Here is a 23,416-nt window from a genome sequence, read left to right as displayed (position 1 = left end):
TTCTCTCCCTCTATCCCAAACCCACTTGCACTCTCTCTTTCTAAAATAAATACATTTTAAAAAATTAAAAGAATACGAAAACTGTCAGCTCTGTACAAATTGGAATGGGCTCAGCTCTTTCCCCTACTGACCATATTTAATGGATAAAATCTGTTTCCACTGCTTTAACTAAGGTCTCACTTCATCTTTGACACTGGAAAAAATGATCCCACCTTCTCCTGAGACCACCTAGATCCCGCTGATCCTCCGGCTCTCCTGAAATCCCGTGACTCATCCAAGCCCTGTGGATCTCTGCTCCCAGGGACAGCACCAAGGTGGAAGACACTATTGCGAGACATTATTGTGAGCACGTACATAGAAAGCACTCTAATATAGGAGGAACTGAAATCCTGGAAACTGTGGTGGTTTAATGTCAATCAAAATGCAGGCCTCGTTAATTTCATTACACTTTCAGTGAATAGGGTTGGTTTTGCATGTATTTTAAGATAAAAAAAGTAGACTCAACAAAGAAATGAGTTACCAGCAGGGGTGAGGTGGAATGAATGAGAGGTGACTGTAGTAAACCAGCTCAGTCCAGAAACTGTTGAAAAACTCTCTTAAGAAGAGGTGTTTTTTGGGGACGCCTGGGTGGCTCAGTTGGTTAAGCAGCTGCCTTCGGCTCAGGTCATGATTCCGGCGTCCTGGGATCGAGTCCCGCATCGGGTTCCTTGCTCAGCAGGAGCCTGCTTCTCCCTCTGCCTCTGCCTGCCATTCTGTCTGCCTGTGCTTGCTCTCTCTCCCTCTCTCTCTGACAAGTAAATAAAATCTTTAAAAAAAAAAAAAAAAAAGAGGTGTTTTTTGAATAGTTGGGAAGCATAGCTTCCAGACTTGGGGTTGGGCCTGCCCCTTGCTTTTCACTATTCCTTTACTCTCCTTTTCTCTTCTTTATCCCTTTGACTACTCTTGCCTATTTAAAAAAAAAAAAAAAAAAAGGACATAAATCTCTCTCCAGTGCAAACGTGAACTCAGTTATATTCCAAATACTTGCACATTTCCTCTAAACTGTTCTTTGTCCTGTTCCCTTCTATGGTCTTTCCTGTTTCCTCTTCCCAGCAAGACTCTGAAGTCATCTGTAATTTTTCCATCCCGTAGATAACAATACATTGACGCTCATCCCCAGTCTGCAGATGAAGTCACAAACTCAGAGTGCAGGGAGGGTGACCAAGGTTGCACAGCCAACCTGGCCCCCAGCGGGGCTGGCCCTGGGGCTTGCAGCCTGGGGCCTGGTCCCTGCGCTGCTGCACACTGTGCACACAAAGGAAGCTGCAGGCACAGCATTCTGGTGGGCTGGTTCCTGAGCTCACAGGCATTATCTGGCTCCTCTGTTCCCTGGCAGGCCCAGCATTTTCTCTCCAGCTCGGGCAGGCCTGTGGGTTTCTCTGTGGTCCCCTCCCCACCCTGATAAGCCTGAAGGCTCTGTGTGAGCCAAAGAGGGGAGTCCATGGTGTGCGGGGTGCCCACTGGCAAAGCCAGGGCTGGCGGGCATTGCTGTTTGGTTCTGATTCGTGAATTTAGACCATGGAAGGGCCTTTTGCTTTTGGTTGGGCAATGCCGCCTAGGGACTTGTTCAATTTGGAGGAGTTTGGGGATTCTTTTGTTATAAAAGAGAAGCTGTCACCAGCTAGATCCCAAGACCTGACCTTTACTGGCTGCCTGCTTGCACTCACCTACATTCGTCCCACATTTATCCTTAAGCTCTTCCTTCTAGCTAATCTCTTAACAGCGCAAATGGAAAGGGAAACTGCCCTCCAGGGATAGTGACTGCTCTGACAACACCCCCAGTGAGCCCAGACCACCCCAACCAGTTTGAGCTTAACCCCTGACTTGTGCCTGCATAGATGGATGATGGAGTGACCTCTAGAATGATCAATAACTACCTTTATTTCATTAAAATATTAAAATCTCCACCCAAGGAGGAGCACAAGCCTCATTTACATAATATACAGTGTATGCATAGATGTGTTTTGTGCGTGACCTCAGGCCCACCTCTACCTAAGGTGACAAGGCGTCCCTACCTAAATATCCATCTTAACTCTAAATAAAAGGCACCCATCTACCCTTGTTCAGGGAGTCATGGCTTTGGATGCTATTCTTCATGATTTTCTTATTTGCAGCAAATGAAGTTTTCTTTGTGCCACAGTTCAACCTGGTACCATTCAGCTCACCAAAGAACAAAGTCACATTGGTTCGGTTACAGAGCTGGGTCCCAAGAAAGGGTTCACCTTTCCTAGTCTTCCCTAATGTAGGAAAGACATTAAGGTTCGAAGCTGACGGCCAGGAAAGAATTCTTGAGATGTCTTTGGTGCAAAAAGGTGATTTTATTAAAGCACGGGGACAGGACCTGTGGGCAGAAAGAGCTGCACTGGGGTCATGAAGAGTGGCCCATTATGTACCCTCAGGTTAGGAGGGGGTTAAGGATAGCGGAAGTCTCTAAGGAATTTTGGAAGCAAGGTTTCCGGGACCTTGGGAGGGCTAGCCATTGTTGGGAAAAGACCATTTATTACTGTCCAATAATACCTTAGTCAAGAGACCCTTCAGATGTATTGGTGGGTCATATGCTTGGAGGGTGATTGCCAACACCTATCTTGGGGGGTTTAGAGATAAAGGGAATTTCTAGAGGAATTTTTATATGCTAAAGTAGACTTACAGGATCCTGGGGGAAGGGGGCTGCTCAGGCTAGGATTGCCTTTTACCCTTTGCCAAGTATTAACATTGAGGCAGTTGAATCCCTGGAGGAATGTCACTATGCCTGTTTCAAGGACTTGTCAGTGGGCTCAAGTAGTAAGGAAATTTAACACTTTTCTCTTCTGCCCTTGTTTCCCACATCATTCTCCTCATCAGGTCAGTCCTATCAGTGAGGTTTAGTTCTAGTTTATGTAAATGGCAGCTAAACTATTCAAGCTGCTGAGGATGGGGGAGGGGGGTGTATTTGAGTTTTAAAACTTCCTAACTACACTGACCTGAGGAGGATGACTGCAACTGAACGAATGTGAGTTTGCTCCTTGGGGAGTTACAGATAGAGACTACAACTGGGCGGGGTGGGGAAGGAGTGGTCACACAAAGGAAACTTTATTTCCAGCAAATAAGGAGATCACAGGAGTTACTTCCAAAACCATGACTCCCTGAGCAACGGTGAGAATGGGTTCCTATTATTTAGGGTTTAGGATGAATATTCAGAAAGGGGAGCTTTCTCATCGTCTGCAAGGCTGCACAAGTGTACTTAGAGAACATGCCTCCACATGTGTGTGATGGTCTGCTATGAAACTTGGGCTCCTCCTCAGGCAGAGACTTTAACATGATAATGAGGCAGAGGTAACTGTCAGACTAGGGAAAGGGGCTAAGGCCAGGCTCTGAGAGCTTTTTATTTTGGGTAAGGAATCCAGGGCCTTGCTTGCTACTTTTGAAATATCACTGGGAGTTTTTAACCACTGATTTGTGGTCTCTGATGTGGTTGGGCTATTTCCTGGTAGGGTAGCCTATTAGCTTTTGAATTCCCTTGATTCCCTTAAAATCCTTACCAGTTGAGGTTTTTGTGTTTCTCTGTAATTCTGATGGCTCTTAGGAAGTTCTGCCCAAAGCGTGCTTGGGCCAGCAGGGCACAGATCATGGAAAATAGCTGGGGGCCTAAAATGACTTCTTTTGTGTCAGGAAAGCTGTGTTTCCCCCTTTTTTTTCTGGGACCCCTAACTTTTTCTGCTTCTATGACAAGCTGTTCCTCTTTGCACAGTACCGTTGAGTCAGCATAGAAAGTCCTAAATTCTAGGAAAACTCCTACCCTCGTACGTGAAAAATCCCAGCTCTAGACAAGGTGTGCCAAAGCGTGGGGACAATGTTAAGTCCAGACAGCAGCCCCTGAGTGGCCCAGAAGTAACACTATTTTTAGTGTCGAATGGATATGACTTAGATTGTCTTCCAGAGCTGGGGTTGCTGATGTTGGCAGTCATGATTTGCAGTTCACAATAACCCATTATCCATTCGGGTAGGACTCTAAGTGGAGTAACTAAAGTATGCAGCCTCTGTGTGTCTATCTTTGACTGGGCCCGTGGCCTGACTGTGCTTTGCGTGGTAGTGGTGCTAGCTTAATTTTAACGCTGTGAATATTGTGACAATATTTGCTAAGGGTTCAGATAATGAAAATGAGAACAATGACCATACCAAAGCCAGCATGACACAGACATTACTTGAAAACAAGGCTAAGTGACTGTTTCATTTTTTTAATGTTATTTTTTAAAGGTTTTTAAAAATTCATTTGAGAGAGAGAGAGAGAGAGAGCACACATGAGCACTGGGGAGGGGCAGAGGGAAAGGGAGAAAAGGGCTCCCCACTGAGCAGGGAGTAGTCACACACACACACACACACACACACACACACACACACACACACACATGGCTCCATCCCAGGACCCTGAGATCATGACCTGAGCAAAAGGCAAATGTTTAACCCAGGTGCCCCTGGCTATTTTATTTTAATGAAAGATGGAAGAATACATACAGTTGGATTGAGAAATTTAATAACCATCAGTGTTTTATAATTTTCAGGGTACAGACCTTTCACTTTGGCTAGGTTTATTCCTACATATCTTATTATTTTTGGTGCAATTTTAAAGGGGATTATTTGATTAGTTTCTCTTTCTGATGAAAGAAATTGAAGATGACACAAAGAAATGAAAAGACAGTCCATTCTCATGGATTGGAAGAACAAATATTGTTAAAATGCCCACACTACCCAAAGCAACTTACACATTTAATGCACTCTCTATCAAAATAGCAATAGCATTTTTTACAGAACTAGAACAAACAATCCTAGAATTTGTAGGGAACCACAAAAAATCCTGAATAGTAACTTTGAAAAAGAAAAGCAAAGCTGGAGACATCACAACTCCAGACGTCAAGTTATATTACAAGGGTGTAATGGTACTGGCACAAAAACAGACACATAGATCAATGGAAGAGAATAGAGAGCCCAGAAATGGACCCTTAGCTCTACGGTCAACTAATCTCTGACAAGTCAGGGAAGAATATCCAAGGGAAAAAAGACAGTCTCTTCAACAAATGGTGTTGATAAAAACTGGACAGCAACATGCAGAAGAATGGAACTGGACCACTTTCTTATACTATACACAAAGATAAATTCAAAATGGATGAAAGACCTAAGTGTGAGACAGGAATCCCTCAAAATCTTAGAGGAGAACACAGGCAATAACCTCTTCGACATCAGCCGAAGCAACTTTTTACTAGATATGTCCCCTGAGGCAAGGGAAACAAAAGCAAAATACACTATTGGGACTTCATAAAAAGCTTCTGCACAGGATAGGAAACAATCAACAAAACTAAAAGGCAAGCTACAGACTGGGAGAAGATAATTGCAAATGACATATCTGATAAAGGGTTAGTACCTCAAAATCTATAAAGAACTTATAAAACTCAACACCCCAAAATCAAATCCAATTAAAAAATGGGGAGAACACATAAACACACATTTCTCCAAGGAAGTGAAGCAGATGGTCAACAGACATGTGAAAAGATGTTCATCATCACTTACCATCAGGGACATGCAAATCAAAACTACAATGAGATATCACCTCACAGCTGTCAGAATGACTAAAATCAACAACACAAGAAACAGCAGGTGTTGGTGAGGATGTGGAGAAAGGGCAACCTTCTTATACTGCCGGTGGGGATGCAAACTGGGGCAGTCACTCTGGAAAACAATACGAGGTTCCTCAAAAGTTAAAAAAAGAACTACCTTATTATCCAGCAATCATATTACTGGTTATTTACCCAAAGAATACAAGAACACAATTCAAAGGGATAAATGGAGCCCAATGTTTACAGCAGCATTATTTATAATAGCCACGATATGGAAGCAGCCCTAATGTCCATCAACTGATGAATGGATAAAGAAGAGGTTATATAGGGGCGCCTGGGTGGCTCAGTGGTTAAGCCGCTGCCTTCGGCTCAGGTCATGATCTCAGGGTCCTGGGATCGAGCCCCGCATCGGGCTCTCTGCTCTGCAGGGAGCCTGCTTCCTCCCCTCTCTCTGCCTGCCTCTCTGCCTGCTTGTGATCTCTCTCTCTCTGTCAAATAAATAAATAAAATCTTTAAAAAAAAAAAAAAAAAAAAAAAAAAAAAAAAAAAAAAAGAAGAGGTTATATATATATATATATATATATATATATAATTATATTATACACACACACACTGAAATATTATTCAGCCATAAAAAAGAATGCAGTCTTGCAATTTGCAATGACATGGATGGAGTTAGATAGTATAATGCTAAGTGAAATAAGCCAAAGAAAGACAAATACTATATGATTTCAGTCATATGTAGAATTTAAGAAACAAAACAAACGAGCAAAGGGAAAAAAGGAGAGAGAGACAAATCAAGAAACAGATCCCTAGTTATGGAGAACTAACTGATGGTTACCAGAGGGGAGTGGGTGGAAAGATAGGTTGAATGGGTAATGGGGATTAAAGGGTGCACTTGTCATGATGAGCACTGGGTGTTATTTGGAAGTGTTGAATTACCATATTGTACACTTGGAACTAATGTAACACTGTATGTTAACTAACTGGAATTTAAATAAAAACTTCAAAAAAACAAAAAAGAAAGAAATGTAATTACTGAAAGGGTACATTCTGCCCAATAGACAGAAAATAATACAGGATGGGCATTGCTATGGTTTGAATTTATGTCCCAACCACCCCCCCTCACATTAGTGTGTTGAAATCCTAATGCCCAGTGGGATGCAATTTGTAAACTGGACTTTTGGGAAGTGATTAGGTTATGAGGGTGAGTCCTCATGAATAAAATAAGTGCCCTTACAGAAGAGACTCAAATGAGGACAGGAGAAGCCATCAACCAGGTAGTTCCATCAACTGTAATACTCTAGTGAAGAAAGGTGATAATGAGGGAAGGGAAGTAGGGGGTATATGGGAAATTTCCACCTTCCCCTCAATTTTACCGTAAACTAAAAATGCTTTTTTAAAAAGTCTTAATTTAGGGGCACCTGGGTGGCTCAGTGGGTTAAAGCCTCTGCCTTCGGCTCAGGTCGTGATCTCAGGGTCCTGGAATCGAGCCCCGCATCGGGCTCTCTGCTTGGCAGGAAGCCTGCTTCCCCCTCTCTCTGCCTGCCTCTCTGCCTATTTGTGATCTCTGTCTGTCAAATAATTAAATAAAATCTTAAAAAAAAAAAGACATGCTGTAAAGCTACAGTAATCAAGATGGTTCATATTGGTAAAAGAACAGATGAATCGATCAATGGAACAGAATAGAGACTGTGATATTGTGATTTAGTGTTTTATTTTATTTTATTTTTTGTTTTAGAGAGAGAGTTTGATCAGGGAGCGGGGAGAGGGAGAGACAGAATCACAAACAAGCTCCATAACCAGCACAGAGCCCAACTTGGGGCTTGATCTCACAACCCTGAGGTCATGACCTGAGCCGAAATCAAGAGTTGGATTGGTAACTGAATGAGCCACCCAGGCACCCCTGTGATACTGTGATTTATAATAAAAAATATATATTTGTCTTCCACTCTTCCTGGCACATAGCTCCCAAAACCCTTATAATTTCCTACAATACAGCCATAGGGACATCTTTTGTTATACTATTGTTTTGTTCCCAGTTCCTGAAATAGCTCCAAGGGATAAAGGTAAAAACGTGTCTTTTGTTATTCATAATAAGCCCTTTCAACTCTACCAGAGTTTATATTCACGAGATGATTTTTGGAAAGCCCCTAAAGATGGGGGCTGGTTGCCAGGGGAACAAACCCTGTGATTACAGGGTTAGAACTTTAAACCCCACCTTCTGACCTAGAGGTTGAATTAGTCCCCAGTGACCAAGATTTAATCAATCATGCCTACATAATAAAGCCTGTATGAAAATCCCAAATGACAGGGTTTAGAGAGCTACTGTGTTAGTGAATGCATGGATGGGCTGGAAGAGTGTACCTTCCCTCACACCTTGCTCTATGCCTTGCTTCCATATGGCTGTTCCTGACCTATATTGTCTTAAGCTGGTAACCTGGTATGTAAAATGTTTTTCTGAGTTCTGTGAGCCACTCTAGTGTATTAATCAAACCCAAGAAGGGGGTGGGGATGTCACGGGAATCTTTAATTTATAGCCAGTTGGTCAGAAGCATAAATAACCTGGATTTACATTTGGCATCTGAAATGTGTGGGTGTGGGGCAGTATTATGCGATCAAACCTGTGGGACATGATTTTATCTCTAGGTTAGACAGTGTCCGGATTGAGTTAAATTTTAGGAAACCCAGTTGGTGTCACAGAGTTGGGAAAAACCCCAACATTTGATGACAGGAAGTGTCAGAAGGAAACGTTATGAAAGTAGAGTTTTGAAAGTGGAGGAGAAAAAAACAGTTCCCTTACAAGAGTCTAGAAGAAGACCCACATAAACATAGTCAACTATATTCATCTGATCTTTAGCAAAGGAGCAAAGGCAATACAATAGAGAAAAAATAGTCTTTTCAACAAATGTGTTGGAACAATTGGCCATCACATGGGAAAAAAAAATACAGACCTTAAACCCTTCATTAAAATTAACTCACAATGAGCCATAGACCTAAATGTAAAACACAAAAGTATAAAACTCCAAGAAGATAACATAGGAGAAAATCTAGATGACCCTAGGTTTGGTGATAATGTTTTAGATATGACACCAAAAGCAGGGGAGCCTTGTACTTTAGAATTTATCCTGAGGTGAAAGGAAATCCACTGAAAAACTTATATTTTTATGAGATCATCCTGGGGGCTGAGTGGTAACGGGATTGGATAAAGCAAGACCAAGGGCAGGGAAACAAGTTTGGTGATCATTGCCAAAGTCTAGATAAGAGAAGAAAGTTTAAGGTAATGGGATAAGTACCCTGGAACAAGACGGAAAGTTTGGTCTTGAACATATGGAAGTTTCAGAGCTGTGGGACTGAAAACATCCAGGGAGCAGACAGTCTAATGCTTAGAAGAGCATAAGCCAAAAGGCAGTGAAGAGGACAGCAGAGGGCCAGGTACAGAGGAGGAAGAGTGGGAGTGAGGCCCTGGAATGGAGGGAGTGTGGAAGAGGAAGTGGTGCTTTGTGGTAATAAGTTTAAGGAGTAATCAAAGGTGTCCTTGGCTGGAGATAATGGATGACTGAATCCTGAATAAAATCCACATTATGAGACAGAGAAAGGAAGGCCTCTGGTACATTTTGTAGTCATACCTTTTCCAAATGCAAGTTATGTCTGTTTGTTTTTGCCTCATCTTTATGTCATTCTCTCCCCCTGCCTTCTAGTCTTCATAGGGAGTGATCATCAGGGTAAATGTCATCCCTTGCCTTTCCTTATTTAGGATTTCCTTTTGTACATTTACTTACTGAAGACAGTGATGTGACTTTTAATTGATCTGATACCTCCAAGGATTCAAGCATTTGCCTTATTTGTCACAACAGTGGTTTTATGAAAGTGGCAAGCAAGGCTGGGGGCTGTTTTCACCTAGAAATTCACCACCATAGTCCTTTCTGTGTGATACCAATCCAAACAGCTGGTGGAATGGTCACTGCCTGTCAGTGGTTCTTTTGACCAGTTATGAACTGTGGTCAACATAAAGATTGCTCAGTAAGTAGTTAGTGAGTAAGAAGAAACAAGGATCATACTCAGTGTCAATTCTTCCCCAATAGGACCTATTAGAGCAACTCTACGTTATTGTTCCAGGAAAAAGAACTTTACTGATTAATTAGTTTATTAACATAGAAAATCTTGCTGTTAAGTAGCTACTTTGTATATACTAGGACATGTTTGTCACACCAGAAGGAGAAATCTTATAGCCTAATACTTCTTCTTTGTCAATGAAGCAGATAATGCTTAGCAGGTGTTGCTGACGGACATTTGTAATTGACCGACTGACTAGTCTTTGGGCCGCGGCCAAACAGCAGCTAACTTGGAACTATTACAACTTTTTACGAAAAGCCACACGGGCTGTATCCATTCAGTGTAGTTTTGTAACCAGAATAAAATTTTATCACAGAATGCTGTTTTATTTTCTTACCTGGAAAATGTGGAATTGTGGCAAAAAGTGTAATCCTTTAAGGAATAAGGACCAAACCACTTTAAAGAAAAATATTCCCTATTACAGTATATTGAGTATTCAATATGTAATATGGCAATTTTCCTGGGGTTCATCCCCAGAATATGACTGTTGCTGGTGCTTAGCAAAAGGCTCCAGTGCAGGGCGCTTGGGTGGCTCAGTCTGTTGAGTATCTGACTTGAGTTCATGTCATGGTCTTGGGTTCTGGGATTGGGTCCCGCATCGGTCTGCACTCCGTGGGGAATCTGCTTCTCTCTCTCCCTCTGCCCCTGCCCCCATTCATGCTCTCTCTCTCTCTCAAATAAATAAATAAATAAATAAATAAATAAAATCTTTTAAAAAGGGGGGGGGCTCCAGTGCACACTTACCACTAATATAATGTTTTATGAAATAAAAACACAATACCAAACAAAAAGAATTCAAATACCTTAAAAAAAATCAAGTTTGTTTTCAAGTTTGTTCTATTCAGTCTAATGACTACACAATAAAAGCAGATACACTAGCTTAATAGAATTGGCTTCTTTTCTACAGCACATATTATCCAGGCCACAAATATAGTATTAGATGACAGAGAACGCTCAGGGTAACCATTTTTACAGAACTAGGAAATAAACTTCTAAGAATGACTTTTACAACCCCACCTTTAATATCCAAGTCCATTATTCTAATTCGAAAGAAGATAAACCCAATGACCTTCCTCATATGAGCTCATGAGTAAGAGTAGCATTACTATCAAAATCTGTATTTCTGATCCGTTATGAGCTTTGAGACAAGCTTCAAATATCCCCAAAGAAAAAAGCACAATGCACATTGTTATCACCTAGTCCACAAGAGTGAGTGCTGTGAGCCACATTCATTGGCATTTCCTCCACTGTGGTACTGTAGAAAGTCTCAATGTCACAAAGAATCTGCTCGTCTTCTTCAATGTTTATGGCCACAGCTTTTCTCCCAAATCAACCTCCACTGCCAATTCTGAACAAAAGAAAAATTTTCAATCAGAATATTGCTTATCAAAGACAATATGGACTACTAACAGTATGAGCTACTTGTAACCATCAGTGGCTGTTTATTTGCCAGGATTATACGTAAAGTGCTTATAACTAGATGCTAATTGCAATATCTAGAGAAAAAGAACAGGTTTCTTTTGTAGATAGTGCAAAAGGATTTCTTTGGCTGCAAAATCAGATTCTATCAGGCATCTTAAGTATTATTATTTATAAAGCAGATGGCAGCATTGTGTTTGTGGTAGTGATATTAAAGCCGGTGCCCAAGAGGGCCACCCAAGAGCCGTTGTTGGCCTGGGACGGATGCAAGCAGAGGGACTAAACCAAAAGAACAGTTACATAATTCATTTTGACACAATTTTGGAACTACCAACTGCAAATATAAACTCTGGAATGTTGGCTATTGTTTGGACGATGTTGTCCAAAACAACAGCCACTAGCTACATGTGGATATTGAAATTAAAATTAAACAGAAAACACATTTAATCAGTTGCATTAACCACATTTTAGTAGCCACATTGTGGTTTGTCACTTCTTTGTTGGGCAGCACAGATGTGCAATATTTCTATCACTGCAGAAAGTTCTATTGGACAGACATGGTCTAGGACTTAAAACTTTTTACAGTGTGTGTGTGTGTCGTGTATGTATGTGTATGTGTGTGTGTAAGGAAGCTCCAAAAATCTGTTATGGTAACCTATATTTATCACAGTTTTCTGCTCAGTTTACCTCATACACGTAACACAAATGGCTGGGATATATTTATCACTGCAGTTCTCTACTAAAACAGATAATATGGCCAATCAAAAATGTCTTGGCTGGAGCAATTTAAAAGATCCAATAAACAGGACAAGAGAAAAACAAATATGGAAATACTGACTCACTCTATCCAAACAATATGCTGTTTCACTCATGAAACCATGTCCTAAATCAAACCAATGCCATTTCGGAACACTGCCTCCTATATTTCTTGAAACAAAGTTCTTCTTACCTCAGTAGCAAGACATAATCAATTTATTTAGTAATAAAACCACTGTATTTAAGCCAGAGTCAATGTAAATTTCTACCAGTAAATGCTAACAAACTCCCAATTATAGAAGAATCATCAAGAAAGCATGGGATATGAATAACAGGACAACAACAACAACAAAAGACTTATGTGTAAGAGAAGGCAACCAGATCTAACAGCATTATTGATTTTTCCTTTGAATGTCAACTGTACAAAACCCAAAGTCTAGGCTACATTTCACATTTGTTTTCCTACAGTGTTCTGATCAACCATAAATCTACCCAAGTAGAATTTAAATACATCTTATCATGTTACTGGGCGATAAGATTATTTTCCTCATTCACATACGTGATTTTAAAGGTTGTCTGGCTAACAAAATCACACAATATATAAATTAATTTCACTGGAATAAAAGCAAATACTCAATGAAGATGACAAATAGTCAGCTGAGAATACAGTTTTCACAAGTAGTGGGCAGGTCATAGTTTATAACCATAGATACTAGTTGTTCATAAAAATCAAGAGCCCAAGATTATGATAGTAGACATTCAAATTCTGATTTAAAAAGCAAGTACTGCACATCTTCCAAGCCATAAAATAGTAATGAACCACATATAAATCATACATCTCACTGTGGAGTATAGTCTTCATTCCCCCACACAGCTAGAGCTGACTAAGACTGTTAAAAATCTTCCCCTCAAAACCAACTGCGGTAAAGAACTTAAATACCAGTAAGTTGGTAGTAATCAAAATGTGGCTTCTCCCTTATCTGAATTCCTTCTTGATAATGTTTCTTTCTTTCTGTCACCACCCACAAAATATTAACAAGCCTTAATTCTCAAGAGTCATTCTTCAAGTCAGTGTTTAACTTGGTAAACATGTCTGAGACCATGCATCCCTGGCTGCTAAGTACCACAGCAGACAAGGCTAGAAAGGTAACAGTTTTATTTTGAGCAGGGGGCAAAGACAAGGCAGCACTTTACAGCTACATTGTAACTAGATCCTGCATCAGTTTATTAAGGAAATGGTTAGACATTAACAGTATCTTAACTACCGATACTAGGGAGGAACTACTCTTATCACATCAGATACTGAAATTTCTAGCATGCATTTTCTCAGAAGCCAGTCTACCCTTTGTGCCATGCTCTGAGAAAGAACAGCATGTGTGGTCTGTCATTTGACACAGGGAGGACACAATTTTCTTCCCTTCAGTATTTCAGAGAGGAAAATGGTAATTCCTATCAGAGTAGGAATAAAAAACCATTTGATTTCTAACTCTCATCCTTTCATTGGAAGGGACCAGTTAGAAATTCATTCTATTAATTCTGCCTAAATACAGATATTCTTATCCCAAATCTTAAAACAAAGTATGCCAGACTTAAGAAAGAGGTTCATTTCAGTTTTTCTACTCTCTGGTATAGTTACTTTTCTTCTTGAGCTTACTCTGCAGGTTTTATTACCAATACAAAGACATGATACTAGTTTCTGCAATTTTAGTAGAGAGCTTAAATAAGAAGGTAAAAAAAAATTCTGGCTATAATTTTTATGTATATCAACTAGAAAAACATTACCCCTTTCAAAAATATTATGAAATGTTGACAATTTCGTGGGTCAATTCTTCCTTCTTCATCAGAATTTGAACTTCTTGATAACTTCCAACATACTGATTGACATTAAGGCAGAAAGCAACCCAACCTTAAAAAAAAATAGAGATGGCTAATTATGTTGACATATCAATTAAGCAGATATAACAGTTATCATAGCAATAATGAAGGAATAATGTTTGAGACCAAGCGTCCCTGTCTTACTATAGAATTGAGCTAGACAGAGATTGTAGGAAACAGTTGCTTTCAGCAGGGGCAAGGACAATATAGCACTTTACAGCTATATTGTAACAAGTAACCCAACCTGCCAGCAATAGACAAATCATGTGCCCACCTGAATACTTGTATTTACTTTTTGGTAAGTCTTGTGGATTTGACCTTTAATGCCTGGACTCCGCATTTTTATCTGCTTCAACATCAACAGTAGTAATCTTTAATATAAAGAGATGAAAATGACACTTTACCTCTGGGTTCTTCCCCCCAAAAACCCATAATCCCAGTCTAATCTTGAGAAAAACATCAAATTCCAATACAAGGACATTCTACTAAATATCTGACCGATATCTGACTCCCCCAAACTGTCAAGGTCATCAAAAACAGGGAAAATTTAAGAAACTGCCACAGCCAAGAGGAGCTTGACAATTAAATGTAATGGGGTATCCTGGTTGGGATCCTGGAACAGAAAAAGGACATTAGGTAAAAATTAAGGAAATCAGAGTAAATTCTGGACTTCAGTTCATAATACTGTATCAAGGTCAGTTGGTTTGTTAATTTTAACAAATGTACCATATTAATATAATATGTTAATAATATGGGAAACTGGTGACAAAGTATATGGAAACGTTCTAAACTATCTTCTCAATTTTTTCTGTGAACCTAAAACTGTTCTAAAATATAAAGTTTATTAAAGGAAAGTCCTAGTTTCATGTCAAGGTATTCACCCATGGCAACTGGCTTAAAGAGGTAGGCTAATTATTTTCCTTCCCATACCGCAAATATCACTAGTTTAAAAATGCCCTCAGAAAAATACGGTGATACTTACAAAGATATCTTGTATTTAATGTATTGGGTGTTCTCCCTGAAATACCAACAACCGTAAGTGGTATTTCGGCTTGTATGTTGTGCGTTTCATTTTGAACACCGTTCCCACAATGCAGGCATGGCAAGTTGTTTTCACACAGTAGTCAAGTGCCAGGATTGCCATTTGGATCTAAAAGTCAAAGCTTAAATTATTATGTTGTAGAAAAACAAGTTTTAGCAAGCAATTTCTGAAGCACATAGCTAAATGCTGAACGGCTCACATTTAGTTTCAGATTCTGGTTTGCAAACAGCTTTTAAGCAGGTGAACACAGAGTCTCTTCTAAGCTTAAAACAGAATCATCAAACTGCTTCATGATAAAATCCCTTTCAGTATCTCATTTTTAATTAGACTTTTGTGCCTTTACAAACTTGGGATCCTCAGTTCCTTGAGATACCAGTTAGAGAACCAGAGAACCCAGACACACATTTCCTGCATTATTCTTCTATGTGCAGGATATGTAAGTAGGGAAACAAGTTATGTTTTTGCCTATAAGTAGGCAAATTGTTCTGTTACGTATTCACTGATTATCACTTACTTTAAGACTAAAGGTGTCGGAGGTTGGGGTAACTGGGTGATGGACACTGGGAAGGGTATGTGTTGTAATGAGCACTGGGTATTATATAAGACTGATTAATCACAGACCTGTACCTCTGAAACAAATAACACATCATATGTTAATTTTTAAAAAACCACCAAAAACCAAAAATGAAATCTTTCCAATAGGAAACTATGACATACAACCTTGATCTTCATAAAGCCTATAGCTTTGTTAAGAAAAGCTTTATTCCATAGCTAATACCAGTGAACATTGAAAACAGACAGCATGCCACAGATATATCACAGACTACAAAGATTCCCAACTAATTACAGATCATTGCAGTTTTCATGCTGCAAAATTGCATTTAGACTTAACAATAACACAAAGGTCAAGGATTCTGTCTACCCTGAAGAAAAGAAAGTTTTAGAATCTCAGTCTGGTGAGATAGAGCCCTTCAAACTAGTTCCTGCTTAATTTGAAACAAAAACTCTATGCTTGCATATGGACAATAATTAAAAAGAAGTTTCTGAATGGACCACCACTTCACACCAAATCTTAAGCTGTTCTTCACTTTTGTAACACCTGAAGCCTCTGAGGATTTACGTTGCCCAGGCAGGCAGCCATGAAGCAATGCCAGAGGGTACAGATGTTAACACACAAGGACAAGCCCAAGGATTGACTACACTGATCTCAGAGTTCTTTTTTTTTTTTTTAAAGTTTTTTTTTTTTTTTTTTTGACAGACAGATCACAAGTAGCAGAGAGGCAGGCAGAGAGAGACAGGAGGAGGCAGGCTCCCTGCTGAGCAGAGAGCCCGATGCGGGACTCGATCCCAGGGCCCTGAGATCATGACCTGAGCCCAAGGCAGAGGCTTTAACCACTGAGCCACCCAGGCACCCCCTGATCTCAGAGGTCTATGGGATTGAGCACCTTCAGGGCAACACGCTTGAGAGTTCAGCTTGCCCAGCCTCCTGATATGGTGCACTGAGATGAACACAACATCACTTCTGTGGTATTTCTTTCCCAAATGGATAGCCTGAGTTTATTTGTGAGAAGTGTTGGGGGGAAAAAAAAACAATGAAAAACCCACAATGGAGGGATATTCTATTTAAAAAACTGGCCTCCATTCTCAGTGATTGGCACCATCCACTACTCATGTATTTTTAGTATACGCAGAGATCTCTATCTGGATATACTTGTGAATACCAAAAAATCACTTCATCACCTAACCTACAAAATCATGGAGACAAAGACTGAGAAGCTGTTCCAGAATGCAGAAGGCCAAAGAAACAGAACAACTAAATTCAACATGTGATGCTATGTGAGATTCTGGACCAGTAAACAACCATTTTTCTTCTCTTTTTTTGGTAAAACATTCATAAGTTGGACAATTGATGAAATCTGAATAAAGTCTATAAACAATATTATATGTTATTTTTTTATCTTGATAATTGTTTTATGATGTAAGACAATGCCCTTATTTCTAGGTAACACACACTGAAATAATTAAGGGTAATGAGGCTTAATGTCAGTAACTTACTTCCAAATGCTTCAGAAAAAGCATATATATATATTTGTGTGTGTGTGTGTGTGTGTGTGTGTGTGTGTATGCAGTTGTGTTTATATACAGAGAATAAAATAAATGTGTTACAAATAGTAACACTTGAGAAATCTAGGTAAAGAATATAGGAATTCTTTGTTCACGTTTGTAGCTTCTCTGTAAGTCCAAAATCATTTCAAATTAAAAGTCATTAAAAATTCAAAATATGAATATCAACCCTACTAACGTTTATAATTTACAGAAGAGAAACAACAGAAGTTATAAACTGGCAGCTCCTTTGTTTTCTTTGTTTTGCACAGTGTTTTAAATCTGAATTAGATGCTTTTTGAGAAAATTTCAGATGCAAATCCAAATTTCCACCTTCACTGAAAAAACAGTAGATTGTAATCTTGTTGCTTATCCTCTGATGGCAACTAACAAGTGGCTGTCCTCTTTAGATGGGCATATGCCCTGCACATCACTGGATCTCTACCTGTCCTTATTTTTCTTAAAAAACTGGCTTTTTTACTCACTTACGTCGCTGGGCCAGCCCCCTGCAGATATTTGAGTGTGAGGCCTTTGATTTATCCAGGAGCTCCAGCTCTGCTAAACTTAAGTAAATTAATCTGGAGCTTCTGTCTGTGCCAATTACTAATTTTGAAAAGAGGAAGGCAAAGTGAAAAGTTTGTTCAAGCCCAAGAATCTCTTGTGAGAAATATGTAGTTGTGTTTTCATTTACTAGAAGATGAAAGATCACACAAAAAGCACTCAACGAGAATTAGTTAAATGAATCTGGAAATTAAAAATTTTAAATATAAAAGGGATGACTAGATGAGATTCTTTTTTCTCGTGCTCTGAAGATCAAAGTTAACCTGGGGAAAAATTATGAGGGTTATTTGGGAAAGCACATGTTTTGACTCCATTTAGAGGGAAGAACGTTCTAATGGGTGACTGAAACTGTACTAAGCTACTTTCAGGAGGTGATGGATTTCCAGCTTCCTGAAGTGTTAGAAAGAGTTTGGGCCACAATTTAGTGAGGATGCTAAGCGGGGTGTTTGTTGGGGGGCGGGAGGCCAACTCATGTATGCAGCAGCCAGGAGTACCTGTCATGGTCCTTCCTATGCTCAGATCCATGATTCTATGGGGGTGCTTAAGTCTCTAGGTAAACCAACACTTCTGTCATAGGATGGTAAAGAGAAGATGAAACAACTCAACAATAAATCATGGGAACTCAAGGGCATCTGAGCCTCCAGGGTGTGATTTAGAAGGAGAAACCATGAGCCAGCCAGCCGGGGTCCACTGGAGCACGACTCTATCTCTAGCCCCGGTGTCTAAGGAAGTGGCTGCAGATACGGAAGACACAGCCACATGAGGAGGAGTGAGCAAAATACACCAGAAGGGACCAGAACAGGGTGTAGGAAGACCTAGTGTGTGGTCATCAGTGAGAGACCCATTTCTATAACATTAGGGGAATGGTTAAGGTATATTTAGCCTTTATGAGTGCAAAGCTCTACTTGGTAATAAAACATATCTGCAGAAAATGCTGTCTAAGAAAGAAAAGCAGGTTTAAATGAAGTTTCAGAAAAACATGATAATCGAGGAAATAGAAAAGCATTCTATACCTTATGTCACGTCTGAATTTCGAACGCAGCGGTCTCAGCTTTCTCTTTGAGGATGAGCTTCCCAGCAGAAAATTTCTCCAGCTGAAACCGTCAGAGGGAAAATTGATCATTGCGTTGCTGAATGATGTGTGTGTGATTTCCAGCCTTAAACTCTGTGTGGTCTAACAGGCGGAGTAAGAAGCCAGTGTGATGTGTAGGCCCCAATCTAGCCCAGTGTGTTGTGCAGTGAGGAAGCACAACACAGTCCCTAATGAAAGGGAGAATAGCATTTTCAGGAAAAATGCTTTAGAGCCTGTGCTCTATTAAACTACTATGGGACTATGGGACTCCAAACTGAACCTTGATATGACATGGACGACCTTGGTAGGGGGATGGAAATACTAATGTTTGCTGGGAGGAACCTCAGAACTCAGGTATTCTCTTTCCTCTGTAACACTGAGATCAATTCCTGAGAATGGCTTGTAAGGAATGTCAGACGTTTGAAAAGACTGAAGAGAATTTGATACAGCAGTTGCATATATTGAAAAAATGAGGTGCTCAATATTCAGGTGAAGTTGCCTACCACAAATTTCTTTTAGTACCAAGCCTTCTCAGCGCACAAGTTTCTCCAGCTCTTCTAGAAGCTTGAATCAGGCACAAAGAAGGCAAATAGTTGGATTCATTCATGGTTGCAGTTTTCTTAGGTAGATAAATAGCTAGTAATAACTGACAGCATTTACAAACCTTGGGGGAGCCAGAATCAGGTTTTTGTTATGATTTTACAAATAATTAAGGATCAGATGTGATAAGTGACTTGTTTACAATCACCTAGGTAATAATAAAGAGTAGTCACTAAGAGTAAAACTTCAATCTTCATAATTCCACATTCCTCCATAGGGGATGGAAAAGTTTTGTTGTTTTATGCAGAAAAATTGCAAAAAATTCCCAAGAGGAATTTTAGCAAATAGTCTGCAAGTAAACTGTTTTGTTTTGTTTGAGAGAGAGAGAGAGAGAGAGAGAGCACAGGTATATGGAGAAAAATGGAGGAGGATCAGAGGGAGAAGGAGAGAGAATCTTAGGCAGGGCCCAGCAGCAAAGCCCTACTCAGGGCTCGATCTCACAACCCTGAGATCACAACCTGAGCAGAAATCAAGAGGCAGATCTTAACCGACTGAGTTACCCAATGCTGCTGAAAGTAACCTATTTTAATACTGTAAACACTAAGGAAATAAAACAATATGCAAAAAATATAAAATTCTACAAGGCTTGAGTTCTGGTTTTTAAAGCATATTATGTCTACCTTACTATAAACAAACACTGACTATAAGCCCATTTTCTAGTTTTACCTGTCACCTTTTAGTTATTTTCTTTCCCATGGTGTTTTAGTTTCTTCTGTTTAAAACACAATGCAAGTAAAAACAATATAAAAAATTATGCATGGGGAAAATGAATGAGACTGATAAATAAATATTTTATTAGCCCAGCTTATGGATATTTTATTGGTAAAATTGGTATATTACAATCAAAAACACTTGTTTTAACCATTATTGAACAGTACATTTCCTTTCACTGAAATTCAGATATCCATAGTATTTTTAATTGCTTGGCTTTTTAAACTTAAAATAAAAGTTTATAAATTAAAAATTAATTGTAGAATAATTTGGTATGCCAAAGATTCGCACTTACTAAAGGTCAAATGTAATAGCTAATAATAGCTAAAATAATTACTTTTGATGTTCCAGGCACTTGACAATCCTATGAAGTGGATGTAATTATTATCATCTTTATTTTAAAGAAGAGGAAACTGAGACCCCAAGAGATTATGTAACTTGCCTACTGCCATCAAAGTGGGGGAACTAGGCTTTGAACCCAGGTGTGTTTCATTCCAGAATTTGAGCCCTTAGCCTCGGTAGGATATACTCCCTTAATCCCTACCTTCATAGTGATGTGTAGATCTCCTGCAATACATATGAATATAACCTCGTATGCTGACATCAGAGCCAAATGATATGACACTGTTTATTAATTATAAAATACACTTTCATTATCACAGAGCTGTACTCCTTGACAGTGTAATACAGTTACTTCTTCCCTAAAATATAAAGAAAGCGGTCCAGACCTCTGAGAGGTAAGTTTGCTTTTGTTAACCTGATTTATTCCAACAATAAGAACTCCTGAGGAGTCTTCTGATGAAGGACAGCAGAACTGAAATGGGTTTTTAAGGTGTCCTGGCCTCATCACCCACTAGTTGCATAACCTTGGACAAGTCTCTCCAGGTTTCATCAGAACATGGATTATAACAACACTCCCCACATAGGTTCTGCTGTAGAATTAGGCTGTAAATGCTTAGGAGGTGTACAAGTGTTATTCTAGTCTGGGGTTGCCAGATAAAAAACAACACACCCAGTTCGATTTCAGACAAATAACAAATAAAAAATGTTTTATATTTAAATTTCTCTTTATATTGGGGACATATTTATACTCAAAAATAATTGTTTATCTGAAATTTTAAGTTTAACTACCATCTTGTATTTAAAAAAAAAAATCTTATTTATTTATTTGAGAGAGACAGAGAGCATGAGCGGGGGGAAGGGCAGAGGGAGAAGCAGACTCCCCGCAGAGAAGGGAGCCCCACCGGGGGGCTCCACCCCCAGACCGGGGCCGGAAAGGCAGATGCTTAACGACTGAGCCACCCACGTCCCCCTCCTCTAGTATTTTTATTGCCAAATCTGGTAACTCTACGGCGAGGAGAGCATGGAGAATGGCAAGCCCAGCTCCACCGCCCTCCACCTCCCCCGTGCCCCAGTAGAGAAACTGAGGCAGGCAGCGGGCTGACGGGTGAACGTAAGGAGGGAGGAGAGAAGGAAGGCTGGAGGAAACTCAAATGCATATTGCTAGGTGAAAGAAGTAATCTGAAAGATTACCTTTCAGGGTGGGACTGAAAGCAGAACTCCGGGTCTCGCGGATTCTTTTCTCTGGTCCTCCTCCCCCTCCTCACCTCTCTGGGCGCTGGCAGGCCAGACATACCCCGCCCCAGGGCGCGACCGTTACCTCCGCCGCAGCAGCGGGCTAAGGAGGCGCTGCCACCGGCTCCTCTCAGTCGCCATCAGCAGCACCGAGACCACAGAGGCCGCCGCCATGTCCCCGGAGCCCGGCTGCTTGTTGATGTGCGACTGCGTCTCAGATGTCACCCAAATCGTCCCTCCATTCTGTCTGGAAGAATGTTCTCTTGTTCTTGTTCTCTGGCCACCATCAGGTCAGAAGCAAGAAATAAACCAATCCGAGCAAGGAATTCGGAAGGGGGCGTCACCATTAAAGCCAATCAAAGAACAGAGCAGGGCTTCAGGGATGGCGATTGGTCAATTCAGTGATGGCGATTGGTCAATTGGTTTTCTCCGCCTTCATCTCCTGCTGGGAGATGTGGGACCGGTCCTCAGACTCGTTAGGCCCTTGGAGTCTAATGTGTCCACCTGAGATCCGTGGGGTTCTTTCTCTGTAGCGGGCTCTAGGGCGAGGAACCCTCCATGATCTTTAATTTTTAAAGGCTCTGAGGGGAAGAAGGGAAGAGAACTGTCATAATATAAAGGGATGTGGGCTAAGAAGAATACAAAATTTTATGTTTTCAAGAATGTGAAAACCATATTAAATTCCTCCTAATCATCTCAAAACAGAAATTACACAATTTTTAAATAGACTTGCTTTTTAAAAATTGAGATATAAATGACATATCGCATTGTTTAAGGTGTACAATGGGTTGATTTGACACATTTATATATTGCAATAGAATTATCACCATAACGTTAGCTAACACCTCTATCAAGTCACATAATTATTTTTGTGCATAGTGAGAATATTTAAGATCTAGTCTCTTAGCAGCTTTGAGGTATATAAAACAGTGTTGTTAACTATAGTGACTATCTTGGGCATTAGATCTCCAGAACTTTTTCATTTTCTAGTTGCAAGTCTGTAGACGTTTTCACAGCAGTTTTAGGTTCATAGCAAAATTGAGCGGAAGATACTGAGGTTTCCCATGTACCCACCCCCCGCCCCCACCCATGCACAGCCTTCCCCATTATCAACATCTCCCACCAGAGTGATACATTTGTTACAACAGATGAACCTACACTGACACATCATTATCACTGAAAGACTGTATTTTTTTGAAATCATTCTTGGTGTACTTTTATGAGTTCAGATGAATTTTTAACGATATATGTCCACAATTGTAATACCATAAAGAGTAGTTGTACTGCCCTAAAAATCCTCTGTGCTCTGCCTATTCATTCCTCTCTCCCCCATACCCCTGGCAACCACTGATTTTTTTTTAAGATTTTATTTATTTATTTGACAGAGAGAGAGAGAGAGGCAGAGAGCATGAGCAGGGGGGGAGGAGCATGGGAAGAGAAGCAGCAGGCTCCCCTCTGAGCAGGGAGCCCAACTTGGGACTCCATCCCAGGACTCTGGGATCATGACCTGAGCCAAAGGCAGGCACTTAACCGGCCAAGCCACCCAGGCACCCCCACTTATCTTTTAAAATGTGTCTGTAGTTTTGCCTTTTCCAGAATGTCATGTAGTTGGAATTATACAGTAGCTGTTTACATTTTTAGTAAGTAATCACTTCTTTCAGATTACTTCTTTCACATAGCAATATGCATTTAAGTTTCCTCTGTGTCTTTTCATGGCTTGGTAACTCATTTCTTTCTAGTGCTGAATAATATTCCATTGTCTTGATATACCACAGTTTATTTATTCATTCACCTGCTGAAGGGCATATCGGTTGCTTCCAGTTTTGGCAATTATGACTATAACTGCTATAAGCACCCATGCGGTGGGTTGTTGTTTGGAAGGATAAAAGAAGAAATTCATAAATTAGAAAATAGAAATGGGAATACTCATAGATATAAGATATGAAAAAATAACAATAT

The 23,416-nt window shown here is 40.0% G+C and overlaps 1 long non-coding RNA gene and 3 other non-coding genes across 7 annotated transcripts; all 4 read right to left on the bottom strand.

The window, feature by feature from the left end:
* Positions 1-826: 826 nt before the first annotated feature.
* On the bottom strand, positions 827-21,733 carry LOC125100977 (uncharacterized). 4 transcript variants are annotated; one of them, XR_007127724.1, is made up of 7 exons: positions 21,416-21,733; positions 18,513-18,593; positions 14,776-14,943; positions 14,068-14,164; positions 13,701-13,824; positions 10,940-11,091; positions 827-946 (listed from the first exon to the last, which is right to left on the bottom strand). It is a non-coding gene; the product is annotated as an uncharacterized LOC125100977 (long non-coding RNA). The 4 variants fall into 4 exon arrangements; XR_007127719.1 differs by lacking the exon at positions 827-946 and having other exon boundaries at positions 10,534-11,091; XR_007127721.1 differs by lacking the exons at positions 827-946; positions 14,068-14,164 and having other exon boundaries at positions 10,534-11,091.
* LOC125089996 (small nucleolar RNA SNORA63) lies at positions 13,008-13,138 on the bottom strand. The gene has a single exon (XR_007124125.1). It is a non-coding gene; the product is annotated as a small nucleolar RNA SNORA63 (small nucleolar RNA).
* Positions 13,470-13,648, bottom strand: LOC125090253 (small nucleolar RNA SNORA81). Its single transcript, XR_007124256.1, has one exon. It is a non-coding gene; the product is annotated as a small nucleolar RNA SNORA81 (small nucleolar RNA).
* On the bottom strand, positions 13,909-14,039 carry LOC125090001 (small nucleolar RNA SNORA63). Its single transcript, XR_007124130.1, has one exon. It is a non-coding gene; the product is annotated as a small nucleolar RNA SNORA63 (small nucleolar RNA).
* Positions 21,734-23,416: the final 1,683 nt, after the last annotated feature.

This window comes from Lutra lutra, chromosome 1 (assembly GCF_902655055.1).
Source record: "Lutra lutra chromosome 1, mLutLut1.2, whole genome shotgun sequence".
Classification (NCBI taxonomy): domain Eukaryota; kingdom Metazoa; phylum Chordata; class Mammalia; order Carnivora; family Mustelidae; genus Lutra; species Lutra lutra.
This window is presented reverse-complemented; position numbering and strand designations above follow the sequence as displayed.